Source organism: Vipera ursinii (genome assembly GCF_947247035.1).
Source record: "Vipera ursinii genome assembly, chromosome: 2".
In the NCBI taxonomy this organism is placed as follows: domain Eukaryota; kingdom Metazoa; phylum Chordata; class Lepidosauria; order Squamata; family Viperidae; genus Vipera; species Vipera ursinii.
This window is the reverse complement of record NC_139513.1, coordinates 93,405,095-93,417,164: the sequence shown is the minus strand read 5'-3', so window position 1 is coordinate 93,417,164 and position 12,070 is coordinate 93,405,095. Positions and strand designations below refer to the sequence as shown.

Sequence of the window (12,070 nt, the reverse complement as noted above, 5' to 3'; positions counted from 1 at the left end):
CTTAAATTCAAATCCATATGTCATGATTTTGTTTTTTTCTGATTCACGCAAAAAAATCCAAAAGGGATTTCCAACTGTATTGAATTTAGCCAATGTCTTTCAGAGCCATCAGTTTCACCACCCCAGCTAGCTCCATCAAAGACAAGGATAGAATAACAGCTTTATTCTTCCATTGTAATTTTCATCTGATACAGAAGTCTTGCTGCCGTTATCATTTTTAAGAACATAATACCATGCAATTTTCCAAACTTTTGCCCTAACAAAAACAAAAGCAGCTACATATAAATATATATCGCTCATTAACTCACCTCTCAGTTTCTGTTGATTTTACTTTAGAGAAGTGCAACAACTGTGATTTGCAAACCCTCATTAAGAATTCAGCATGCTGTACAAACCCATCTGAGCTGATCTGCTTGGTTCTGGCTAAGCAAGTGGTGTGAACTTAACCAGTTGTGGTATATTCAATAAACCACGGTTAGATAATTGTGATGAATAATTGATTCGCTGCAGTTTGCAAACCAGGTGAAAACACTGTACTATAATTTGCAAGCTCATAAGAACAGAGAGCTCTGCTTGTAAATGCTATAACAGGCAATCATATTGATAGACAGTAAGCTTAGTTAGAGAGCCAATTTTACACTCAAAACAATTAAGACACCAGTTTAGAAATTGGGAGCTCATGAACTTTAGTCCTGCCTTAGACGTGAAAGCTGGCTGGGTAAGTACGGCTAATCACTCCTTTTCAACCCTAGGAAGCAGGCAATGGCAAAGCAGGTCTGAAAAACCTTTCCAAGAAAACTGCAGGGACTTGTCCAGGCAGTCTCCAAGAATTGGACACAAATGAACAGAAGAAAAAAAATATGAAAGTTTAGTTTACAGCAAAAATTGGACTTCAGTTATTACTGACCCTATGAATGTGGGCTGCCCAGCGTATGTTACGTTATAAAACCTGCTCAAAAGATGATTTCATGACTCTAGGATGGTTTTCAATATTGTAGTGAATTTCTGGAATTCTAGAAGGAAATTTACATACTTGTTTTCAGCAAATCAACTGTGACCGGAGCAGTTATTATATCTACTTATTCATTTTGGTAAGTATGGCATTATTTAGACCGGGCAGAAACTTTGTATATGAATGAATTTGTTAAACAAGATTTCTAGAAATACTTGTCAGGATGGAACTTTTTGTGGATTTCTGTTACTGGATAGTTTGCTTGACTTTGAAAGCAAATAGGTCTTGCAGTATATTTGGATAGCTTTCTGAATATTCATTGTACTTTTGGGGTTGTCATAGACACATTGGAATTCTCTTTCTCTTGTATAGTGGAAAATATGGTCTTATGTCATGGATGCCTAATTATCTACTGGGCATTATCTAAACTAAAGAAGTGAATTGAAAACCGTTCTTAAATTCAAAGGCTGATTCAAATATTATTATCTCCAGTGTCAGAAAAAAAAATCACCTGTCTCTTTCCTGTTATTAGTCACTAAAAATGAAACTAAATCATTTGCTTTGTTTTTCCTAGACAACCTAAGCATCTGCCTGGAAAAAAAAAACAAAAACCACCTCTTCCTGATGCAGCTCTTTGGTTTCCCTTTCTGTAAATTGGCACTTGCTTCTGCTGGTAACCACTATGTAGCCTTTGCTATTATTCTGGCTGCTTTTGGAAAGTACATTTTGCTGTTGGCCATCGTGCTGAATCCAGCATCTATATATGCACATGAACAGATGGAAAAATGCTGGCACATTATATACTGGCACCATGAAATACTCGCCATGTGAACAAAGCATGCAGCATGAGATGGGGAGGGTTTTGGCAACACTTCTGAAAACAGCTGCATAATCTCATAAAAATGTCTACTTGGGTTTAATAGCTAATGTTAAATGTAAGAATCCTGAATTATTAGCTGTTGAGAGGCCTATTCCCCATGAATTTAGTTAATCCTTTTAAACTTCAAGTCAGCGGGTTTACTGATTATGTGTTTTTGAATTTCTTTATTTTGTGTACTGTGCATAGTAAACCTATCACTAATTTCCCTATGGTTAAGGTAGCTCTCTGGTTCATTTTGCACTCAACATGGTGTTGCTATATGCATAGGACAAATGACAGCTTGGGGCCATTCAACTGGGAAAATATTTTTTTCTCTTTCCCAGTATCTGTGTAGTTCAATCTTCTCTTCCAATGTAATAGTATCAATCTGAATTAAATGCCCCAACTGTTTTTGTAGTCGTTTAACATGGATGAAATTGTACCCAATTTCATTTGTTTGTTTGTTTGAAGCTACATTGGAAATGAAACGTGATGCCCCTTGTTATTAAAGAGTTCTTTTGATAAGACCCTCTAATTTCAAAATTGTTAAGATTTTTCTGAAAGCCTGTAAGCCAATCTTCCATGGCTTTAACCCTTCCCCCAAAAAGAATTTTTCCTTAAAAAAATCACTATGTTCTCCACTGCTATATCGTCATACAAATAAAACAAGGATAACATTTTGAATGCTGTGTATTTTAATACAAATATAGGCGAAAGGTTTTCTGAATAGATGTCTGACATTTTGACAAATCTCTGTTTCTTCTACTCTGCCTGAAATAAAATTTCATTTTGATATGGATACAGTTATTTATATCAGCACCATCAGTTTCGAGGGCACATCAGAATAAAACATTCACAATGCAGAGAGACCAAGGAGTTTACAATCCAAATTTCATTAACCTCTGCCTTTTCTTCTGTGCAAAATATTACAGAAAAGGGAAAGGAAAAGGTTTAGATTGTACACTTTGATTGTTTTAAATAATAACTGCAAAGTTATTCTTGGTTGGAAAAAAAAACCTTCCAGAATTCAGCGACTACTACGTTTTTAACAGGAAAATAAAAATATATTTGCAATGAGTCACAATTCTTCTGTCTTGCTGAGTGTTTACTAGCTGCCATGAACAAAGATCCAATGTACTTGTCTGATATTGCAAAACCATTGATTGGGAGGCACCCAGAGCTGTATGAATGATAGGTAGGTAGGTAGGTAGGTAGGTAGATAGATAGATAGATAGATAGATAGATAGATAGATAGATAGATACTTTACAATGCCTTAGTAAGGCCACACCTGGAATACTGCATCCAGTTTTGGTCACCACGATGTAAAAAAGATGTCGAGACTCTAGAAAAAGTACGGAGAACAACAACAAAGATGATTGGGGACTGGAGGCTAAAACATATAGGGAACGGTTGCTGGAATTGGGTATGTGTAGTTTAATGAAGAGAAGGGTGAGGGTTGACGTGATAGCAGTGTTCCAATATCTCAGGGGCTGCCACAAAGAAGAGGGAGTCAAGCTATTCTCCAAAGCACCTGAAAGCAGGACAAGAAGCAACCGATGGAAACTAGTCAAGGAGAGAAGCAACCTAGAACTAAGGAGAAACTTCCTGACAGTGAGAACAATTAACCAGTCGAACAACTTGCCTCCAGAAGTGGAGAATGCTCCAACACTGGAAGTTTTTAAGAAGAAACTGGCCAGCCATTTGTCTGAAATGGTATAAGGTTTCCTGCCTGAGCAGGGGGTTGGACTAGATGACCTCCAAGGTCCCTTCCAACTACTACTTCTTCTTCTTCTTCTTCTTCTTCTTCTTCTTCTTCTTCTTCTTCTTCTTCTTCTTCTTCTTCTTCTTCTTCTTCTTCTTCTTCTTATTATTATTATTATTATTATTATTATTATTATTATTATTATTATTATTATTATTATTATTAAATTTTCATAACCTAGATAGGGGGTGTCAAACTCACTGTGTCACATGACATGTCATGACGTATCGCAATTTTCCCTCCTTGCCGGAACTAAGGTGGAAGTGGCTTTCGCGTGAAACATCCAGCCTGCAGGCAGGCAGTTGACACTCCTGACCTAGATCATAGATAAATAGTTATATTTCTGACTACAGTATAGGTTTATTCAATCATCTTTTAAAATCAATAATCCAATGTGAGCTTGGCCCCAATCCTCCTATCTTTTCACAAGGGCCTAAAGATGTGGCTGTGCCAGTCAGCTTGGGGCCCAGTGGGGGCACAGTGCAATGGAGGTGGTTGACTGAGTAATAACAAATCCCACCTCCCCTTCACCCTGCCCCTGCCCTCCCCATGTGTCCTTGGTTTTAACATTTGATTTTAACTTTTTATGTTTTAACTATAAATGTAACTGTAAACCACCCAGAATTACCCTATGGTAAGATGGGCGGCCAATAAATTTTAAAAATAAAATAAATAAAATGAAATAAAACAAAACAAAACAAAATAAAATAAATTCTAAGTTGAAGTTATGAGGAAGAAGGAAAGCTAAGTATTTAAATCAAGGGTGGTGGCTTTTCAATTAAGAATGTACAATTCACATCGGTTTAATGGCTTCCTCAGGCTTGGTGTAGCATGCCAAAAGCTGAACTCTACAATGGACAGGGACGGGGTTGATTTTTTTGAAAGACATTTAGGAGTTTGAATGGGTAAAATCCAGCTCAATGTTTTTGGCATGTTTGGAAAGGGGGACATTTGAGTGCCCCCAAAGGCTGTAGTAGATGAAGTGCAAGTCATAGCTTCTCTCACCTTAGATCATGATGGCTAGGACCAGTAGGAGTTAAATTCCCTATCTGTGGGAAGGAAGGAAGGAAGGAAGGAAGGAAGGAAGGAAGGAAGGAAGGAAGGAAGGAAGGAAGGAAGGAAGGGATCCAGCTGGAATCTCCTATATGACTGTCTTTTGTTGAGGACATATATTCTTTGCCAACACATCCTTTTCATCAAAAACTGAAGGTCCTGTTTTTCTTGTTTTGTCTTTCCCATCCTAGCTTGAAATTAATGAGCACTTTCATAGGAGGTCCCAGACAGTGATAGTTACTGTGACCAAGATGATAGAAAAACAGCTCCAGCTGTCCTCCCTTTCTCCATCTCTAATAGATTTTCACCTCCTTCACCACCCTTGTGTCAAGAACAGAAATCCTAATGCCTTACAAATTGCTGTTTGGTTTGGCAAGCTAGCCTACCCCGATCTAGCAGTCCACACTTGTTTCCTTTGTAATGCATTTTATAATTGATGGGGAGGGGGGGGGGGTTAAGGCATGTAAATTCCCACACATCTATTATCTTAAATTCCTGACTGTCTACTGTGCCTTCAGCTACACAGTTGCTAAAAAGAAGAGGCAATCCTTTGCTACCCATTCCTCAACTGCTTCTTCCTAAAGTTTATGTTATGAAATAGAAATTTGGATATACACGATCCAGAAAGAGCTTAGATGTTGATGGCAAAGAGGCAGATATTTTCCCATGTTAAAATAATTATCAAAGAACCCTGATAATACAAAAATAATCTTTATGAAGAATTAAAGGACTGAATATTTCAGGAGGCATTGTCCAGATGGTGGTCATTCATTTTGTATCTGTTTACCATACACAAAATGTCATTGTCAATATCTCTTGTATTTTGCTGGTCTTCCGAGGGTGTAAATCTTATTGGAACTGATATCATTCCAAAAACAAACCAGGCAAAACTAGTTAAATGGGATTAATATTGCATATAAGGTATATCCATGAATTTCTTTTATATGTACAAGAACAAATTTTGGTTTAATTTCTATTTACAATGACTGCAGGAATCTAGACACAGCCTAGATCAATCTCCTTCAACCTGATTCCTTTCTGATGTGACTGAAGTGTGCAACTCCCAAGCTTTTATTCTGATTGCAAACCAAATTTTAGGAAACTCTAGAGAAAACCTTGCATTCATATGGATAGATTAGTTCTAGATAGACTCACTGAGTTACATGGAGAAAAGTAAACAGTATTTTACTGTCCTCAAGGTGCATGAATTATAAGAGACAGTCGATTAGTCACTATTTATATTACATTGTGCAATCTATAAAACCCAGTTAAATTATCACAGAAATTACCGTGGGAAAAGACTTTTTCAGATAAGAATTTTGCAATAGTACAAAAACCTACTGATATGGGGAAAATGTAATTAGATTAATTTTGTGCAAGCTGGGCCATTTTGGAACACACAGTAACACGCATACTATTGTTTTACACATCCTGCACTAGGTAGGAAATACCACAATATATCTGTGTCAAAAACTGAGGAACCTATCCTCAATCAAATGATTGAGCTCAAGGTATCCCAAATTGATCAGTCAGCAATCATCCTGGCTGTCCAGCCCAAGCCCTCCCTCATTGTGTTTTTGCACATGTTTGCAACTGCAAACCTACCCCTTTAACCTTCTGTCCACATTAATACAAGAGAGAATTTGCTAATGACATGATGATTTTTCCTCTTTTTAGCAGTCCCTTTGCAAGGCATTCAGTCATCTCAACCGAGTAGAATTTTACTGAAGGATAACACAAGCTGTTTGAAATTAGGCAGGTGTTCTAAAGTCTGAGAAAGAAGGAATGTTTGATTACATAAACACATGAATCATAAAGTTCCCTGTCCTAGTTTTATGCAATGCAAAAACAACATAGTGACAATATGGAAAAACCTGAAGAAAATAAAAAGGACGTACTCCTAGTGGAAGAGGGGAGAAGTCACAGAAAAAGCCACTACAGTCTCTAAAGCAGATGTGTCCAACCTGTGGCCCACAGACCACATGCAGGACCCCTAGTTATATGGTCCTACAAGTTCATAAACCTTTAACATTATTTTGTGATGTATATACATTCTGTCAAGTCCCTCGGGCTCGACATCACAACGGGACACAGGGGGAGCACCTGGAGCAGTATCCGCGTGGGTCAGGAGGAGATCCAGTCACGCCCATGCCCAACAGCTGTGAGGCGGCTGAGAACAACCTCGGGCGATCACGCTGGAGCTGCACCTGCCCGATCAGCTGTGCGGCGGCCAGAAGCGGGCCCCGGCAGTCGTGCAGGAGCCGCGCCAGCTCGATCAGCTGTGCGGCGGCCAAAAGCGAGCCCCGGCAGTCGCGCAGGAGCTGCGCCAGCTCGATCAGCTGTGCAGCGGCCAGAAGCGGGCCCCGGCAATCGCGCAAGAGCCGTGCCTGGCCGATCAGCTGTGCGGCGGCCCAAGACCATAGTAAAGCAGCTGGAAATGTCCATCGGCAGCCGCGCAAGACCTACGGAGCCTCAACCGCTACAGCCGGACGTTTCAGCCGCTTGCATACCGGCGGCGGTGCAGGGCGCTCTACAGCTGCACTCGGACGACGGGGCCTGCCAGGGGGCTGCGGGTGTGGCACGGAATACTGAGTTGGTGGAGGGGAGCACAATGGGGACTTTAGAGTACGGGAGAGGGGGATGCTGGACTTACACCTTCCTTCACGCTGTATGGACCTCGGCGTCAGGGGGAGAAGCAGGGCGTGGGGCGACGGGATAGGGGGGTGGGGTCTTTACGCAGTTCAGGCGGATGCTGGTCTGCACGGGGAAGGGGTGGGGCTAACGGGTGGGGCTGTTGTTCAATTATTGGCAACGTTTAAAAGACGCGTTGGGGGCGAGTGACTCCCAACGCTGACTTTGCAATTGCTTGGATATCCTGCTAGTAAAGGTACTCTCGCAGTCAACCGTACTACGTCGTCATTCTTGCTCGCGTACTCCGGCGTAGACGGGGATGTGACAGTAAGTCAGCGTTCACTCAGCACAGCGCCCCTTGTTGCCGTGCTCTTGCCTTCAGCGTGCCAACATGGCTGAGGGGACTCAAGGTGGTGTGCCCGTGGCAGGGGGGGAAGAGCCAGCTGGGGTTGCTGTGCCCCTTGAGGTGGGAGAATTGGGAGAGGCCCCACCAGTAGTCCGGCCCAAGGTCCGGGACCTTTGTCCAGCACCAAAGGGTGCCGAGGCCCTGGAAACGGCTGTCCAGGAAAAGCCTGGGGAATGGTGGCTCAGCCCTGTTTTGAGCCAGACGGTGGCTGGACGAAATCAAGCATCAAGGCAGAAGGGGTCCCTCTGGGAATGGAGAGAGCGTCGTGCCACCGACGAGGGCGGAGAGGAGTGGAGTTACACCTCGGCACCTGGCAGTTACACCATGGACGTCCTGAGGGACCATTTTGGAGAGCCTCGGCCATGGACCCCCACTGATTCCGACCTGGAGACCGGCAGATGGACACAAACCAGGACCGACCCGGAGCGCAGGAGCCAGACCCGGTTCCGTTTGGCGAGTCCCCGCTTCCGGGCCCCGCAGGGTCCTGGTACCTCGCAGGTCCCTGGTCCTCCACCGCCGGGACCGGTGGCTGCTCCCGACCTGGGCCTCGCAGGGTCTGGTGGAACAAGGCCGGGTGGTGCTGTACCGGCAGGGGTATTGGGGTGGCAGCAACCAGGGGTTGCACAGGGACCGGGAGGCCCAGCGGGTCCATGGGGAGGGCCCGCAGCTTGGGGCCCACCGCCACTGCCTGTGACCTTTGACGGCAACCCTGATCATTTGGCCATGTTCCTCGGACAAGCCATCCATCATCTGGACCAGTACGGTCCTTTGTATACATCCCAGTGGGCGATGGTGATGGCTGTCACTACGGCATTACAAGGGGAGGCAGCAGCTTGGGTGGCGAACCTCTATGGCGACCGTGCCCGTGAGCTGGGGGACGTCGGCCTTTTCCTCGAGGCTTTGTGCATACGATTCGAGGATGTGACACGCACGCACCGGGCGGAGGCTGAGATTATAGGCCTGCGGCAGAACGGCCGTCCAGCTACGGCGTATGTGCAGGACTTTCGAGGAGTGGCCGGCAGGCTCAGTTCATGGCCGGAGAGGATGCTAGTCCACCATTTCCGGGCCGGGTTGGACGACTATCTCCTACGGGCTTGTATCGTCCGCGGAATCCCTGCTAGGCTTCAAGAGTGGCTGTGGGTTGCAGTCGAGCTGGACGTTGGCTTACGGGTTTGTCAACACCGCGTGCGGGCCACAGGAGACTCCCGACAGGTTCCGCCGAGGTTGCAGGGCCAGGTGCAGAAGCCGTCGCTATAGTCGCTGGGGCCCGCCGTTCAACCACCACGGTCCGTTCTGCGTTGCTTCCGGTGCGATCAGCCAGGGCACCGCGTGGCCGCCTGCCCTATACCCGCATCCAGGGTGGTCGCAGCAGCAACCCCAGCAAGGGGCGCAACCCCCGGGCGCTTTGCGGAGTGTTCCCGGGCTTCTCGGCAGGCTGTGGAGTCAACACCAGGGGGAAGCAGCCAGACGGAGGAAGACAGTGCAATCGATGTGGACGTGGAGTTTTACAAGCGTGGTGATAGGCCAAAGGAGGACCCCATGGTAAGTGCTCCGGTTAGCCCATTTTCAGTCCCGGTTACATTAACAAACCCCACCACGGGGGAGGTGATGGGGTTTAGGGCTTTAATCGACTCTGGTAGCACGAGGTGTCTCATTAGCCGGAAGGTGGTGGCCAAACTGGGTGTTGGGGTGGTACGGCTGAGTAATCCGATACGTTTCCAGCAGGTGGATGGGTCTCTTCTGGGGGGGTGCCCATCACCCACATCACAGAACTCATACGGCTGGATATGGGGGAGCACTGGGAACGGTTGCGGTTCATCGTGGTGCCCTCCATGACAGAGGAGGTGATCCTGGGACTAACGTGGCTGGACAGGTGGGGGCCGACCATCTGGTGGGAGGGGGGTTGTCGACACCTGCGCCTAGGGATTGGGCCCCAGCCCCCTGATCATGAACATCCGAGCATGCCCGACCCGCCAGGGAGGCCGGAGGAGAGTTGCAGGGCTGGGGCAGAGGTATAAGTGCCGCCAGAGTACACCGAATTCCTCGAAGTTTTCAGTGAGCAAGAATGCGATCTCCTGCCTCCCCATCGACCTACGGACTGCGCGATCGAGCTGGAGCCGGGGGTCAAGCTTCCTAAGCCCCGGATGTATGCCATGACACCGCGGGAGATGTCAGAACTCCGAAGTTACATTGACAAAAAACTTGCACGAGGGTTCATACAACCTGCTCATTCGCGGATGGCAGCACCAGTTCTCTTTAGGGAAAAAAAAGATGGGAGACTGCGTCTTTGTGTGGACTACCGGGGAGTCAACGCAGTGTGTGTTGAACATTTGTACCCACTGCCCTTGATGAAGGACATGTTGTCCCACCTGGCTAAAGGGAAGGTGTTTACCCGGTTGGACTTACGCGAAGCCTATTATCGGGTGCGTATTAAGAGGGGAGACGAGTGGAAAACGGCGTTCAACTGCCCTCTTGGCAGCTACCAATTTTGTGTGATGCCGTTCGGACTCCAGGGGGCCCCCGCCGTGTTCATGCAACTGATAAACCAAGTTCTGCATAAACACCTGTACAGGGGGGTGCTCGTTTACCTTGACGACATCCTAATTTATACGGAGACGATGGACCAGCATGTTGCCCTCGTACAGCAGGTTCTGCGGAAGCTCCTTGACGCACGGCTGTATGTGAAACTGTCAAAATGCGAGTTCCACGCTTCTCGTCTAGATTACTTGGGCTATCGGGTCTCAGCAGCTGGGATTGCGATGGACCCAAAGAAGGTGGAGGCCATACTGCAGTGGCAAGCCCCAGGGACCAGATGACAGTTACAGAGCTTCCTGGGGTTTGCCAACTTTTACCGCCAATTTATACCATCATTTGCTGCAGTAGCTCTTCCGCTGACAGACCTACTTAAAACCAAAAAGCTGTCGGTGAAACCACAACCGGGGTTGCGTGTAGCGTGGACCATAGAATGTCAGTGGGCGTTCGAGACCCTGAAAGGTTTGTTCACCCGAGAACCCATACTTTTGCATCCCGACCCAGCGGCGCCATACATCGTGCAAGCGGTTGCTAGCGACGTGGCAGTCAGAGCTGTTCTTTTGCAACGCAACAGTAAAGGCGCGTTGCAACCCTGTGCTTACGCGTCAAAAAAGCTATCGGCCACTGAACGCGCCTGGGCTATCTGGGAAAAGGAGGCCTACGCCGTTTGGTGGGCGTTGGAGACGTGGCGGCACCTACTGGAGGGGGCAGAGAAGCCCTTCGAAGTGTGGATGGACCACAGGAATTTAGAAGCCCTACAATCCCCACGTAAATTGGCCCCTAAACACGTACGGTGGGCCCTGTATTTCAGGCGGTTCAGGTTTATCCTGAAATACGTTCCAGGGGGGAAGAATTTCCTGGCGGATGCCCTCTCACGTCTTCCGCAGTATGAAAACCAGCGGGAGGAGGTGGTACAAGCTCTTATCCCTCCTCTCGGCCCAGAGGTGGTACGAGCTGTACAGAACAAGGTTGTGGATGACCTTGTACAGCGGCTGAAAGCGGCTCTTGTGGGGGACAGCTGGTTACAGCAGCATCCGCGGCTCCTAACTCGACGGGATGACCTGGCATGGTACGGGAGTAAGATGTACGTGCCGCAGACCCTGCGTGAGACTGTACTTTATAGGTGTCATGATGCCAAGCAGGCCGGACACCTCGGGTTCCTAAAAACCCTGCACCTCACCAGGCGTCAGTTCTGGTGGCCCGGAATGAGGTGGCAGGTCGAGGATTATGTTTGGCGTTGCCACACGTGTGCTATGGCCAAACCCCAACCTGGGAAACCAGCAGGGCTTTTACAGACAGTGGCAGACCCTAGCCGGCCATGGCAGGACATTGGGATGGATTTCATCGTGGCCCTACCAGAGAGCCGGGGGTACACTGTCATCTGGACCATGATTGACCTGTTTTCCAAACAGGCCCATTTTGTCCCGTTGAAAGGCTTGCCTTCGGCCCGGCGTTTGGCCTGGCTGTTTATAACCCACGTGTATCGCTTACACGGGGTGCCTAGACGCATTATCTCGGACCGGGGAGTGCAGTTTACCGCCAGGTTTTGGCGTGAATTCCTCCGGTTTATAGGGTCATCCCAGGGATTAAGCTCAGGGTACCATCCCTGCATGAACGGTGCTGCTGAACGGGCCAACGCTGCAGTGGAACAATATTTACGCAGCTACGTTTCGTACCAGCAGGTGGATTGGGCAGACCTACTGGCGTTTGCAGAACTCGCCCACAACAATGCTGTGCACAGCAGCACTGGCCTCCCACCGTACACAGTGGTGTCCGGCTACGATTTCCCTCCAGTTCCCGAGTGTGACCAGGGATCGCCCTCCCCCTGTCAACCCCAGGAGTGGATGCTGCAAATCAGGAAGGCATGGGCAGCA

At 47.1% G+C, this 12,070-nt stretch overlaps 1 protein-coding gene across 2 annotated transcripts in view; it reads right to left on the bottom strand.

The window, feature by feature from the left end:
* Positions 1–12,070, bottom strand: part of SH3RF2 (SH3 domain containing ring finger 2) — a 110,070-nt gene that overhangs the window by 24,978 nt on the left and 73,022 nt on the right. The window lies entirely within an intron of this gene.